At 39.8% G+C, this 16,328-nt stretch overlaps 1 pseudogene across 1 annotated transcript in view; it reads left to right on the forward strand.

Moving 5' to 3' along the window:
* Window positions 1-16,328, forward strand: part of LOC149173700 (plant UBX domain-containing protein 10-like) — a 64,798-nt pseudogene that overhangs the window by 27,424 nt on the left and 21,046 nt on the right. The window lies entirely within an intron of this gene.

A 16,328-nucleotide genomic window follows, 5' to 3' on the forward strand; every position in this document is an offset into this window, starting at 1 on the left:
AGAATGTGCTTGACCTAATTAGGGAAGGGAAGAGGATCAAAGAAAGAATATTCTTTCGATAATTAAATTCTATGATCCTAATGAGGTCACTAGCCAATGGGGAACCAAGGGCAAGAATCGATCTTCGAGCTAGGGCTTGAAATATCTTAAGATCCTACTGTCGGAATTTCATGAAATTTGGAGGGCTTCTAGAGGACACACCAAAGCATTTGTGGGCAAGAGATCGAATTCTTTGGATGGTTAAATTCTGAAAAAAAAGTGATGCCCTAGGTGACCTATGATGGCTAGGCCTAGAAAAAGAAGGAAAGGTGAAAGAAATAAGCTTTAAAAGTGATCAACTATGTAGGATTAGTGCCTTGTCCTTTGGGAGAGATGGAGTCAAGGAGAATTTATGGTTTGGAAAGAGTTCACCCAATCAAGGAGGCCTTCAAACAACTTTGCATGGCATTAGGGCATGAGAGCAGTTGCTTCAAGGTCTTTATACTTCAATTTGCAATAAATGATGACTTTTTGAGATTTATTTAACAAAACATATCTCTAAGAACATTCACCCATTCATACATGGCCCATTTCATGATGCAACGCTATAAAAGATCACAATTTCCACCAATTCGTATAGAAAAGTAGTAAATTTTAGACTTGTATAGCGAAAATCCCAACAACATTCATGTGACAAAAGTAAATAACAAGAATAAGCATGAAAATAGCACTTACATGTATAAAAGAGTATATCCAACCATCATATTATGCCAATAATGAAGCTCCAAGACAAAGAGAGATATCCAAATATCAAAATTCATCCTTATCATCCAAACTCGTCCTCCAAAAGGTATAGCGAAAATCTCACAAGAGCTAATAACCCAATCCAAGTGATTATGGATGAGAGAGAGTGCCTCTCTTCTATTTATACAGTTCTCTAAGGGATTCAAATGGCCTAATTTGGACTAATAATGCCCCTAAAATAAAATAATGTGCATAATAACAATATTTTTGGTGACAAGCCCATCAAATAGCTCAAGAATACAAGAATAAGCCTCTCAAGAGGGTCGAATGATCAACAAAGTGAGTCGTTGGGCCTTTGAGGAGGCCTAATGAAGTCCAGGGGGTGCCATGGTGTAAAAATGGACTCCAAACATAGTGGACAAGGGGTTGGTCCCTTGTTTTCCAAGCAAGAACTTGTCGTGCTCCCAAGTGGGTGTGGGGGCACAAGGACAATCTCATGGATCTCCAAGTGGATCGAAAATTCTTGTAGACCATCTATAAGGGCTAGGATGATGATATAAGCCCTCCCCCTGTAGCGGGAGACATCCTTTGGACCCTGGAACATCTGTCGGGTGTATGGTGCAAGTGTGGAGCCGACTGGGCATGGTGAACCAGGTGCATCATCCTCATCCAAAAGGTGTAACACAAGCAATCAATGAGCGTTGTTGGGGATCCATGAAGTAATCTCTACTATGCTGGAGGCTCATGGCTCTCAATGTTCTCCCTACAAGTGCCAATGTGGTCCTCTGGAGGGCTAAGACTTCGTATAGGGAGACCAAACCCCAAATGGAGACCCACTTGCAATCCTGCATAAGATCCAATGTGTCCCTTGCCCTCTAATACAACAAGTCATCAGAATAATCAAGTAAAAGAGCTTACAAGTCATGGAACCAATGGGGCACTTCATGGTGGCATGCCCTTCTATAGTGGGCTTTGGCATGTACAAGTGTCTCCAAGCTCAATAAGGGTTAATCAAGGGCCCTATTAGGTGATTTCAACCTTTAAACGGGGTGGCATATCCATGGTACATCCTTAAAGTGGTAGGTGACAAATGATATAATAATGGAGCAGAGTGGGGATCAGGGAAATCATCTAGACCACATGTTATGGTGCAAGGGTAGGTATAATGAGGGAAGCTCACACCTGGGTATATGATGGTAGGATGGAGCAAATCGTGGTACACGATTTACCCCGGCCTTTGTTTTTCACCCTTCATCATATGCCTTTTGCCTTTGATTGATTTTTCTTCATAACTGCTCGAGGCTTCAGGGGATGAGCGCATGTTGTGTAATATATAGCAGTGGATACCCCCTTGAGGTGGTAGTTCATCGCCCACCAGGGGTTGGGACAATCATGGGTTCCTTAATGATGGATGGGGTTCACTAGGGCCCATAGGAACCAGGGTGATGGCCATGGATTAGGGGTAGAGCTCATGTTTGGCTTTTTCCCATGTGCTAAATTCGTGTGTCCCAGCCATCTTTTGCATTTTATGGTATATATCCTGTTGAGAGTGGCCAAATTATGCTTTTTCTTTTATTTTTAGCTGCATCAACCTTCGAGGTATCGTTCTAGGCCCGACCCAAGGTGTGGACAAGGGGAGGGGGAGGCTAACCCTATGTGGACCCGGATGGGAAAAAGATGAATGGGGCTAAATTGAGTGGAAGGGGAGTGATGTAGATGGTGTCGGGAAGCAGGACTGTGCAACCAAAATCGGGATTTCCCATGTAGTGCCAACGCTAAAGCTAATGGCCAGTAAAGGAGATCTCACGGGACTTAGATACAGGGGTAACCACGAAATCGGGCAGTGGAGACAAGAATACAGACCTAACCCACTCTTTCCGCCAAATCCCCCCACCAATCCATGCCCAAAAGTGCCCATGACAAGTAAGGAAAATTACTCAACTATACCAATGAAAAGCCATACCTTTGAGGTCGGGTGGCCCACCTTCAAACATATGTTCATGGCAAGTGGTTGAGGGACCACATGGCTGGCTCAAGTGGCGAAACAATGGCATATTGAGCTATCTGGTGGCTGCAAGGGGTTTATGGCTGCCGATTGAGGGCCATCTAGGAGAAAACTTTTATACACTACCCACGGGTGGTGGGTAACATCTAGCTCCAACTGGGACATGATCTCTCAGTAAGGGTGCGAAGCTATTCGAACAGGAGGTCATGAGAACATCAACAATCTCTTGGTATCGCAGACCTGTTACCTTCACATATCAATGACCAAGCACACGGGGCAACATGTTTTCGTGGTGTCTTATGATCACCCATGCTTAGTATTAGGCCGTAAAAATCAACTGGAAAGTAAGATACAAATTTAATCAAAATGCAACTAATCTATCATGATAAATATCATATGATGTTAGTTCTAATGAGAAAGTCATTATGAAACGCATCGTACCCTAACATGCGTATGGTACAAAGCTAATACTAAGCATAATCATAAAGCCAATGTAACCAATGTATCATCACATCAATATAAATAAATGTGGAAAAAGTCGAAGTCAGGATTAATTCGGCAAGGGTCCAAAAGTTGAAAAACTCGTCAAAGTCGGGAGTTTTTTGAAAAAGTTGGCAAAATGTTGGCAAAATTAAAAAACACAAAATTATTCATTTTTAATTTTTTTTTAACATCTAGAGTATCCACAACATCAAATAAATTCATTTCCACATAAACATGTAAAAAAAGCTAATATATAATATGTATATGAAGTCTAATGCTACATCACATATCAAAATAGCGAATCAACTCCTGAATTTTGAGTCCTGTCCGAGTCTCAACTCTCAAGAGTCAAAATATCAACAAAAATTATAATAAATGTATATCATGAATCATTTAAAAGTCATCAAGTAATCAGTCACTGAGATCCTCTTCCCCTTTTAATTTTTGTTTCTGCTAATTGTATTAAGAAATAAGTCATGCATTTATTCAAGAGATTGTAATCTGCTTGGGTAATAAGGTGTTAGGTAGTAGGTCCAATGAAAATTAACAGTGAGTATCACAGTAGATGTGAAAATTAATGCTTGGTGAATCCAAGCTGCTTATTTTCTGAGAAAATAGTAGATGTCAGATTATTAACCTAGCCTTGGCATCTATTATTCAAAAACTCTTGGAGGTAAGATCCACTTTTGATACATAACCTTTCCCCACATTTACAGGGAATTCACCACTAAAGAAGATTCTCTTTCAAAACGTGCTCACATTGCAGGAAGGATCTTCGTTGTCACAAGATTTCACAGGTACTTTGTTGCTGTCTGAAAATGGGTTCTTTTTTGAGGCACTGGTCTTGTTTTTTTTGGACAGGTTGTTGCTATTTGATCTTCATGACCTCCTCTTTGTTGTTTCTCTTGGAAGCATTCAACAACCGTAACAATGTTTTTGATGGTGTGGGGTTCTTTCTACGGAAGACTGTTGTATGCTTGTCCTTTTGGTACTTTTGTAATCTTTTGAAGGGGCAGTCGCTGTTAGAGTCTGGATCACTGAAAGCCTGGAGGCTTAGCCAATGTATACTTTGCTTTCTAACTAGAAATATGAAGTATAAAGATTTGTTTTTCCTTGGAAAACAAAAACATATCTTAACCTCAAAACTAACAGATTACAAATGAGACTGCTATGCTCGCAAGAAGTATGACAAACAATACAATGCAATAACTTGAAAATGCATGGATGGAAGCTTCAATTTATAGTTTTTTCACCTTTGCGGCCTCTTTATCCGCGGCCTGGGAAGGGAGGAAGACCTTTTGGGTCGATTCCCGATTAAATCGGGAGTATAAGGAAAAAATTACGATTTTTTCCTTTGTGAAAAAGTCGCCAAAAAGTCGGGGGATTAAATCGTTTAGTTCAAAAAATCGCGTTTTTAGGATTAAATTGGGATTTTTTGCAGACTTTTTCTACACTGATATAAATATGTCAGCCTATATGATTATTCATGTAGCAAGTCCCAAAGTGAATGCAGACACAATCAAGCGGGTGGGGGGGAAGAAAATATGATTTCCATGCGAGGTAGGAGGAAGCCCCAAGAGAAGGAAAATAAGTCAATCTAGAAGTGCGGGGCATTCCCTCTAAGTACACAATGGTGGAATGAATGATCGCTCTCAAGAAATCCCTATTATTTCTCATAATATTATGCTTTGTAGATGTCGGAAGGTCGTGACGGGATGAGAAAGGAGACCTGGAACACAGAAGGGGACAACATATTGGTTGCTCAATTGAGTGATTGTATTCACAATCCTGAGGGTATGAGGGGCAAAGAGGGATGCATCTAGTGGATGGTTTTTCCTCAACATCATACCTAGGAAGGTAAAGTGGCCCATGGTCACTGGACAATGGAGATCATATCAAAAGGGGTGAGGAAATCACTTGGGGAAGACTCAAGATGATGAACAAGAGAAAAAGGAATAGGGGAGAGTGAAGTTTTATATTCAATGGGTTTTTCTTTCTTAAAATCACAATCTAAAGGTTCAAGTGATATAGAATCATAGGAAGGATAGCTAGGCACATTATTGATTTTATCATCATCGGTATCAGAGATAGGGTCTTCCCTAAAAGGGGAATCAATTACTTCCAACTCCCCACTTTTGTGCAAGGGAAAATAATAAGTTTCCTTCCCAAGGGTATCAATGGATATGTCATCATAATTAGTGCTCGAGGGAAAGGGAAGACCAACCTCAACCCCATATTCCTTGTCGGTGTCATAAATGGGAGCATAATCAAATTGAGGACCAACAATTTCCCATTTCTCCTTTTCAACGTAGAAGTAATCTCCAATGTCATCTTTTAAGGAGTTAATGGGATTACCTTCCTCAAGGTTCTCAAAAAGAGAATCATCGAGAGTAGTGTCCTTGGGAAAGGTAAGGATAGTCTCAACTTTACTTTCCATAGACTCATCCTTCCCAACACGCATGTTGTCAGAATCATCCTTTTCATCATGTGTATCCAACGAGGACTCATCTTCTGCTCATCACTTTGATCCTCAAGGTTGTCTCCAACCCTTTAGCGAGACCTTCCTTTGGGGTTTTATCATATATAATGAAAGGAGGGTTCTCTTCAACAATTAAAGGGGGACCCGTAACCTCACCTTGGAAGACATATTCTTTATTGACATTTTCATCGAGATCTCTTTCAAGATTACTTGTCCCATTACCTGGCTCATGCATAGAGGGGTTCCCTTGACTTGTTAGCAAGGGAGCTTCCCTTTGGTCATGAATGGTATTATCTTTACTTGGGATGCCACCCCATCTTTCTAAAAAGATATCTTCGAAACTATCATAATTAGTGGCAATTTCATGAGGGAGGCTATCATACTAATCTTTAACTTGACCTTCAAGTGATAAAGCCAATAACCTCATAATCGTATCATCATTGTTAATCCTTAATGGGGTTAAGGGCCAAAAGAAGTCATCAATATGGTCATTGGCATCTTGATCAGGACTCCCTTTGAACCTAGGCATCCAACTTTTCATCCATGCCTTGATTTTCGGACGCTCTAGAACTTGTTGAATTGAGGCTTTTGTGATCCATATCAAGTTTACGATAGATTTTTCGGCGTAAATCACATGGTATTTCATTTGTCGACGCGTTTCGAACCAACCAGTGTGGTTCATCGTCAGGACAAGTTGAGGAGCAGATCAAGCTATGCATGTTAAATAGACAGAGCAGACCTCCAACAGCTATAATTCAAGATCAGGCAACGACTATAACGGCTAAATTTGACTGGGGAGTAGTTAGATGGACTAGGACCAGGGGGATAAAAATAAGTTAATTTAATTTATCAAATCGAAAGTTATATTATCATAAAAAGTCAAAGGGGCATATGAATTTTAATATATATATATATATATATATATATATATATATATATATATATATAAAGTAATGATTATTAAGTTATTAGTTAGTTATAAAAGGTATTAAATAAATAACTATATAAAATATAAAAGTCAGGTGTTAGGATCATATTTTAATAAAAATAATTATTTATCTAATTAACCTAGAGGTTGACCTATTCAATCAATTATTGAGATTTAATCCAATGTTTATATGAATTTACATAAAGGTTTTAACTACTTTACAATGAAATTTTATTCAGATAATAGTTGTTCTAAAAGGAATTGAATATTTTAAATATCCAGAAATAATTAATCGTATATCTAAATGTTAAATTAATAATAACAGTATAGGTAATAAAAACTATCTATTACATAAAATTTAACCGTTATAGCCGTTGGAGGTTTGCTCTGTCTATTTAACATGCATACCTTGATCTGCTCCTCAACTTGTCCTGACGATGAACCACACTGGTTGGTTCGAAATGCGTTGACAAATGAAATACCATGTGATTTACACCGAAAAATCTATCGTAAGCTCTAGAAATTCTTCAAGATCAAGGTTATTATAGGGATAGGGAGGGAAACCAATCCACTTGAGATAGTCCATTTTTTCATGATTTTACACATTAGGATTAAACGGAGTCGCTTGGGTGAATATAAATGCCTTAATAGATGCTTGCTTCACACTACAAGCATTAACTTTGGAATTTAATGAAGAACTAGGGTTTCGTTCTTCCAATGGAGTCACCAATAATGATATGTCAGTATGTCATATGGGGAATAAAACACATGTCTTGTGTCCCTGGCAATGGCGCCAAAATGTTACCGCTCAAACTAGCAGGGGTCCTAGGAGGGGATCCTATAGAGCAACTACTAGGTCAAGGGCAACGATGGAGAGATAGCCCATTGTCACCTCAGCGAAGGCTCCCGGCTCTTTACAGACTTTCACCGATGGGAGGAGACCTGGTCTAAGGGGGATCAGTAGATGAATAGATCAATAAGAGGATAAGGAGTGATTCCTAATGCCTATTCACAAGAGAGACTCAATTATATGGCTTTCTTGCTTTGAAGTAAGGTGATAGGCTCTTTAGGAAGGGCGAAGAGGATTCTCGAGGCTAGGGCATGGGAATGTATCTTGTAAAGATGATTCCTAGGCCTAGAAATCGTTATGGAGACTTGGTCTTTATGTGATCTTTGTGTAATTAGAGTTGTAAGGTTGCGGGACCACACAGGACCAAGTGAACCTACATTTAGGTCAGGTTATGGAGTTGATCAACCAAGCATGTACTTGACCTAATCAGGGAAGGAAAGAGGATCAAAGCAAGAATATTCTTTTGATAATTTAATGCTATGATCCTAATGAGGTCACTAGTCAATGGGGAACCAAGGGTAAGAATCGATCTTTGAGCTAGGGCTTGAAATATCTCAAGATCCCAATGTTGGAATTTCATGAAATTTGGAGGGATTTTAGAGGACACACCAACACAGTTGTGGGCAAGAGATCGAATTCTTTTGATGGTTAAATCGTGAGAAAAGTGATGCCCTAGGTGACCTATGATGGCTAGGCCTAGAAAAAGAAGGAAAGGTGAAAGAAATAAGCTTTAAAAGTGATCACCTATGGAGGATTAGTGCCTTGTCCTTTGGGAGAGATGGAGTCAAGGAGAATTTATGGTTTGGAAAGAGTTCACCCAATCAAGGAGGCCTTCAAACAACTTCGCATGGCATTAGGGCATGAGAGCAGCTTCAATTTGAAATAAATGATGACTTTTTGAGATGTATTTAACATAAAATATCTCTAGGAACATTCACCCATTCATACATGGCCCATGACATGATGCAATGCTATAAAAGATCACAATTTCCACCAATTCATATAGAAAAGCAGTAAATTTTAGACTTGTATAGTGAAAATCCCAACAACATTCATGTGACAAAAGTAAATAACAAGAATAAGCATGAAAATAGCACTTACATGTATAAAAGAATATATCCAACCATCATATTATGCCAATAATGAAGCTCCAAGATAAAAGAGAGATATCCAAACATCAAAATTCATCCATATCATCCAAACTCGTCCTACAAAAGGTATAGCGAAAATCTCACAAGAGCTAATAACCCAATCCAAGTGATGATGAATGAGAGAGAATGCCTCTCTTCTATTTATACAATCCTCTAAGGGATTCAAATGGCCTAATTTGGACTAATAATGCCCCTAAAATAAAATAATGTGCATAATAAAAATACTTTTGGTGACAAGCCCACCAAATAGCTCAATAATACAAGAATAAGCCTCTCAAGAGGGTTGAATGATCAACAAAGTGAGTCGGTTTGCCTTTGAGGAGGCCTAATGAAATCCAAGGGATTCCATGGTGTGGAAATGGACTCCAAACATAGTGGACAAGGGGTTGGCCCCTTATTTTCCAAGCAAGAACCTGTGGTGCTCCCAAGTGGGTGTGGGAGCACAAGGACAATCTCATGGATCTCCAAGTGGATCGAAAATGCATGTATGCCATCTGTAAGGACTAGGATGATGATATAAACCCTCCCCCTGCAGCGGGAGACATCCTCTAGACCCTGGAACATCTGTCGGGTGTATGGTGCAAGTGTGGAGCCGACTGGACATGGTGAACCAGGTGCATCATCCTCATCCAAAAGGTGGAACACGAGAAATCAATGAGCGTTGTTGGGGATCCATGAAGTAATCTCTATTATGGTGGAGGCCCATGGCTCTCAATGCTCACCCTACAAGTGCCAATGTGGCCCATTGGAGAGCTAGACCCCGTATAGGGAGACCAAGCCCCAAATGGAAACCCACTTGCAATCTTGCATAAGATCCAATGCATCCCCTTGCCCTCCAATACAACAAGTCATCATAATAATCAAGTAAAATAGCTTACAATTCGTGGAACCAATGGGGCACTTCATGGTGGCATGCCCTTCCATAGTGGGCTTTGGCATGTACAAGTGTCTCCATGCTCAATAGGGGTTTAATAAAGCACCCTATTAGGCGGTTTTAGCCTTTAAAGGGGGTGGCATATCCATGATACATCCTTAAAGTGGTAGGTGGAAAATGATATAATAATGGAATGGAGTGGGGATCAGGGAAATCATCCAAATCACATGTCATGGTGCAGGGTAGCTATAATGAGGGAAGCCCACACCTGGGTATATGAGTGTAGGAGGGAGCAAATCGTGGTACATGGGTTACCCTGACCTTTGCTTTTCCACCCTTCATCATATGCCTTTTGCCTTTGGTTGATTTTTCTTCATAACTACTCGGGGCTCCAGGGGATGAGAACATGTTGTGTAATATATAGTAGTGGATACCCCCTTGAGGTGGGGCAACTCATCGCCCACTAGGTGTTGGGACAATCATGGGTTCCTTAACGATGGAGGGGCTCATCTAGGACCCATTAAAACCAGGGTGATGGCCATGGATAAGGGGTAGAGCTCATGTTTGGCTTTTTCCCACGTGCTAAATTTGTGTGTCCCAGCCATCTTTTTCTTTTTGTGGTACATTTCCTGTTCAGAGTGGCCAAATTATGCTTTTTCTTTTCTTTTTAGTTGCATCAACCTCCGGGGCATCGTTCCAGACCCGACCCAAGGTGTGGACAAGGGGAGGGGGAGGCTAACCCTATGTGGACTCGGATGGGAAAAAGATGAATGGGGCTAAAATGAGTGGAAGGGGAGTGATGTAGATGGTATCGAGAAGCAGCATCGCGCAACCAAAATCAAGATTTCCCATGTAGTGCCAACCCTAAAGCTAATGGCTAGTAAAGGATATCCACGGGACTAGGATACAAGGTTAACCACGAAATCAGGCAGTGGAAACAAGAATACAGACCTATCCCACTCTTTCCTCCAAATCCCCCCACCAATCCATGCCCATAAGTGCCCATGAAAAGTAAGGAAAATTACTCAACTATACCAATGAAAAGCCATACCTTTGGGGTCGGGAGGCCCACCTTCAAACATACAGTCATGGCAAGTAGTTGAGGGACCACATGGCTAGCTCTAGTGGCAGAGACAATGGCACATTGAGCTATATGGTGGTTGCAAGGGGCTGCTGGCTGTCGGCTGAGGACCATCTAGGAGAAAAAGTTTCTCCTATATATACTACCCACGAGTGGTGGGTAATAGGCCTACAACATCATATTTGTGTGATTAGTTCACGAAGTCAAAGAAACCTCTCCTAAAGCTTATATTATGCATATTATAAAATGTTTTTTAACCATAATATCCAAGGAGTGTGCAAAGGCCCCACAAGGAGTATTTCAATGGAATGTTGTCCCACTGAGCTAACAAGGGGCACCCATCTCATCGGGGCCCACCAAAGGTTATATCATGCTTATTATAAATTGTATTTTTAGCCATAATAGCCAAGGAGGATGCAAGGGCCCAACAAGGAGCATTCCAATATAATGTTGTCTACTTGAGCTAAGAAAGGGCACCCATCTCATTGGGGCCTACCAACATTATTTATTTTATTTTATTTTTGTCACCCAAGAAGAACAGGTGTAGTTATTTTTAGGCCTCGTAAAGAATGTGTTTAATGTAATATCTTTAGCTTTAGAAGCCATACTTTCTAGTGAGCCCAACCTCTAGAAAAAGCTAGGCCCCTTTTTCCATGAATATAGTTGTTAGAAATGGATTGTTGGAGGGTTAAACTTGGGCTTTTTTATTTAGCTCGCCCTACCATTGTTTCTGAGAAAATTGCTTGTGGCTGGTTGGTGTGCCATAGAGGATGGTGAGTGCCCTATTTCTTGGTCAAGTCACTCGGGGATTTCTTCACCAAATATATTGTAGCTGATTTCTCATGGTACTGTTAGGATATTCCAACACATAGGAAATAGTTAAGTGTAACTTGGTCTAATATAGAGTTAGGTAAAATGTGTTTATTTACTATGTACTTTTGTAACTTACAATCTGACGGTCACGATATGTTCTAGACATGAAGTGATCTGATGGTTCATTCTCTCCTTGGTATTACCGACACTTGATCCGTGGCTTAACACCCGATTGGTCCATGATCTCTATTTAAAGAGCATGGAGGGTCATTTGTAGGGTAACCGTTCATGAGAGAAGCTTATGTAAATTTTCATTCTTTTATTAATAAATTGCCTGAAGTGGCCGCGTTGGCTCAGGGCGTGGACTGTTTCCCTCTTTGAGGGTTTTAACCACGTCAACAATACTGGTGTATTGATCTGTGATCTGTTTGTGAGCGGTGTCCTTTGGTGTTTTGTCCGAGGAACTTACCCTGTAAATTCCTATAGGTACTATTCTTCTATCTTCATGGAAATTTATCATTTGCAATCTTAGCTTTAGATTTATCATTTTCCACAATTTTTGTTAAAAACACTATGAAGTATTTCATGGTATATTTCAGCTGCGATACATCCATTTTTGTCTACATTTGAAAAATGTATTGGTGAAATTATTTGGTCATTTGGAAAATCGAATGTAGGTTGGCATTCAGTCTGGATATTCTACCTAGTGCACCCTTTCCTTTTAAATAAGGTGATTTCCCCTCTTTGGACCATGGACTCCATATACCCAATGGACTTCAAGGCATTGGTATAGATTTCTTTCAGCCACCCATTTTTCTCAATCTCAAGACTTTTCTTGAGCAGCAGAGCCAAGACTCATCCAAACATACTTTGAAAATCTGTTGCTCTTTTTTGTTTCGAACCTGAAGGTTTTAACCCTAAACAAAAAATACTTACAAACAAATTCTTAAAAAAACAGAAAATATACAGTGGCGAGAACAAAAAATATACACAGATATTTTTCCCCTGTAACTCAAAACCGAGAAAACCAAATTGATTTTGCATTACATTCCTTTCAATGTTACAATGTATTATATACATGATGAAACATTCATAAAACCCCCAATCCTTTAACCTTATATTAGAACATAATCGTAGTTCCCATGACCGAGTGTACAAAATACCATGGGCGGGTATACCCTCCCTGTGACCCCCCGTTGCGTCGGGCATAATGTAACCATGCCTCCAACTAGTCATACAAAGAATATGACGCATTCCATTCTTCACAACCTTATTCATTGGGCACTACTTGTAACATTTATCCCTTGCTCTGCTGCTGCCAATTGAGGCTAAATACCCTAGAACACAAACTTTGTATGAGGGATAAAAAGAAAAAACAGAGCATATGATTGTTCATGACATGATTATTGAAACTATTCCAAAGGGGGTTGACATATAGCCATTGAAGAAACAATTTGCATGCAAATGTTTGCTTAAATATCTCTATGAAAATATCTCATATTTAAACAACAATCTTTAGTAATTTTCATTGTATTCTAGTTCGAAGTTTTCTTGGTAAACGATTGATGCTTGGAAAAATCACATTTAGTGTTCTATAAACAATTTTAAAGATTGAAATTTGAATTTTATATTCTTTGCCATGTCATTGGAGTTAGAGAGAGCAACTTGTATAGGCTAAAGGACCAGCCTATTTGAGGAACTACAAGAAGTAGAGCAGTGACAAAATAGGGATCAGGTAGCTCTGAAGGTTGTGCAACTCAGTGGGAGTTAGCCTTTAGGTTCAGGAGGGGAGGAGAAATTGACAGATTCCTCTAAATCTATCAAGAAGGTCTCTTGGTATGAGATGACCTTACAAGATGTTCAGGAGCAAGAGGCTTCTAGGAACAAGTTCACAAGGAGTAGGTCTTCGAGGATGATGGTAGGGCAGTGTTCTAGTTTAGAGGGAGCAACCATGGCAACAAATACAAGTTTAGGATCAAGGCTAGTTCCAAGTGGCAAAAGTACCTCCCTTGCTAAGAGGGAGTGTTGATGTTCGTAGCTCCGACAAGTACTTTTGCACAAGAGAAACACTTGACCTTATTCAAGTCCTTCTTCTTCGACTATGAGGCTGAGTCCCCAGTCTCACTCAAGCTCTTTCCTTTTCCTTTTGCAATAAAAGCAACGCTCTTATCATCTCTTTGCTTGCTAATTTTTCCCTTTGACTATAACCTGATTTCCTCTTGTATGCAGTCATCCCTGAGCCTACCTAATGTTGATAATTTATCTTGAGCATAGACCCCTCTAATGAACGAATCCCATGCCTCTGAGAATCTATTCAAGGCCACATTTACTAGTTTTGAGTCTTCTACCTTTTCTCCCATTTCTACAAGCTTATCACAAATATGCACAATCTTCATAAGATAACTCTTCACTGAGTTAGATTTGGTCATCTACATAGTCTAGAGCATATCTTTCAATATCATTTTCTTGTTTATTCTCTTGCTTTGATATAATCCTACCAGCGCTTCAAACATCTCCTTGGTTGTCTTCTCGATTAAGTGAGAGATCAAAGGATCCTTCATGGCATCCATAAGTACCTTCTGTGCCTTTATCTCCTTCTTTGCTACGAGGGCCTTTTATCAAGGATTTGGCGGCTCCAAGATCTTAGTCTCAACAATCTCCCCTAGAGATCATTTTCATTAAGTCCCAAAGTGACCCTAGCCTTCCAAGGTAGGAATTTTGACACCTTGCCCAACCTGTCTTCATACCGAAGACCCACTGCATTCATTTTTAACCAAATCTTGTCGAAGACATTTTGAAGAATATTCTTCCTAGTCCTTTAGGCACCCAAATCTAAAATTCAACTTCTTGTCACTCTGGCGACTTAATCCACGTTGATTCAGCTTGGAGCCCTGCGGCTCATTGTCTCAACAACCAATCTCATCAATAACCATTGTCTCTATCCATCGTTATCCTTGAACCTCTGCAACCTCTGGTTTCGACCTCCTCTCGACCTCAGTCCCACAGGACCACCCTACTCCAGTGGCCCTCACACTTGTTCCTTTTGTTGTTGCTTATGGATGCTCGACAACAACCCTATCAGCCCCTTTGTGGTTGTCAAAGGTGCTCTTAGCCGAAGGCTCTCCTTCGTAACCTTGCATTTGCCAATGCTAATTGGCAGCCCCGCTGCACAATTGTTGTTTTCCACATCCACAGTCGTTGTGTTTGATAGGGATATGCCCACTCCTGCTAGCTCAAGTTGTTGGCTAGTCTTCATGTTGCTAGTTCTTAGTCGCTGAGCTTTTCCTGTTTCATCGAGCCCTGTACTCGCTGGCAGCTATCGACGGACTATTTCTCCCCCATCATTGCAAACCCCAACTGAATTTCTATGCACCACGAGCCTACCTGTCGGCCACCTCTCTTGTTGTTACAGTTGCCTACTCGGTAGCGCTCGAACACTTCACTACCTACAACTAGTGTGACGGTTGGGTAGGTCGTCAGACCTATCGGCCACCTAGTCGGCCCTCCCATTCTTTTTTATTTTATTTATTTTTTATTTTTATCTCGAAAAATCAACCCCTACGCTATGAACTTGTGCGGCATAAAAAAGAAAATTCAAACTCAGTGTTGTACAACCAATTTCTTTAGCCATAAAAAAAAATTGCCTTTGTATCATCGCAGTTGAACCTGGTTCAAATGATCCTGTATAAACTTGGCTTCATGTAATTCTGAGATCAATTTTTAGAGATTGGGCTTTGGTACCATGTTAGATTTCATTAAACTTGGCACCTGGTAAATTATTGACATAACATATGACAGAGCTAATGAATAACTTACACAACTACGTTCTTAACATTCATCGGAAGAAAAAATAAAATAACTAATCTCCTAAAAACGACGCAGATTTTGCGCAATCAAAGTTTTCCATTAATAATCCAAACTTGGGTTCCTATCTTGGGATAATGGCGCAACTAAGGAATAACTTAGAACCATGGATATGGTCCAACTGATCAACCCTCCTTGGCTGATCCAGATTTCCTTGAAGCCCTTCCTCGGACCCAACACACATTGAGAGGACTCTCTCAATCTTGTGATGTCGCAGTGTGTCTTTCCCATCTCCCTAGCCTTGCTTTTATAACTTGACATTGAGCGAAATCCCTAACCCTAATCTCCTAAGTGATTGAGACTAAGATTAAATCTTGCGTCACTTGAGATCAACGGTTGAGATTAAAATATATTCACTAAAGTAATTTACTTTACTTTTCCAAAGTTTCTTTAGCTCGATAAACCAACATAATAATATTTGTTTTTTCCCTTAGTTAAAAACTTAGGCTAAGTTACATTAGCAACTTGCTCACACTAGATCAAGTACCTAAAGAGATTGTGGGTGACTTTTGCACGCCTAGACATATAGGCCTGTGCAAAGTACTTGCCTGAGATACAAACGTCAATTCTTTCTGCTACTAGAAATCCTGGAATATTATATTCGTGAATTGAAGATTAGGGTTTGTACTTGTAGGCAAATATGATGCATTTACATATAATGATATATATGTACCAAGTTCAAAAAGGTGATACCCTTGATCTGATTGGATCACCCTCACTCTTTGCATGATGATAAAGCAAGCTTTAACAGAAGGTAGAAAAGGTGCAAAAGAAACTATCAAGTGCTTTATAATAGAACAAGAGAACAAGGAACTATGCTGTGCTCATATGTATACTTTTGTCGATGAAGTAGAACAATTTGATTAGTTGAATTGCACTATTGTGGAGGAGGAATTAAATATGCATGGAAGATAAACTATAACATGTATAGAAACTTGAGTAATGTATGAAAAAGGTTGCTAATCTCTATACCCATATAATGTCCACATTGGAGATCCATATATTGCATGTATTTTCTATTTATCTATTGATGTGTTTACTAAATCTCTGTTATTGTTACTGTCATCCCTGGTTAAA

This window comes from Pinus tabuliformis, chromosome 4_2 (genome assembly GCF_031772625.1).
Source record: "Pinus tabuliformis cultivar Carrire ecotype Pingquan chromosome 4_2, CPIR1, whole genome shotgun sequence".
Classification (NCBI taxonomy): domain Eukaryota; kingdom Viridiplantae; phylum Streptophyta; class Pinopsida; order Pinales; family Pinaceae; genus Pinus; species Pinus tabuliformis.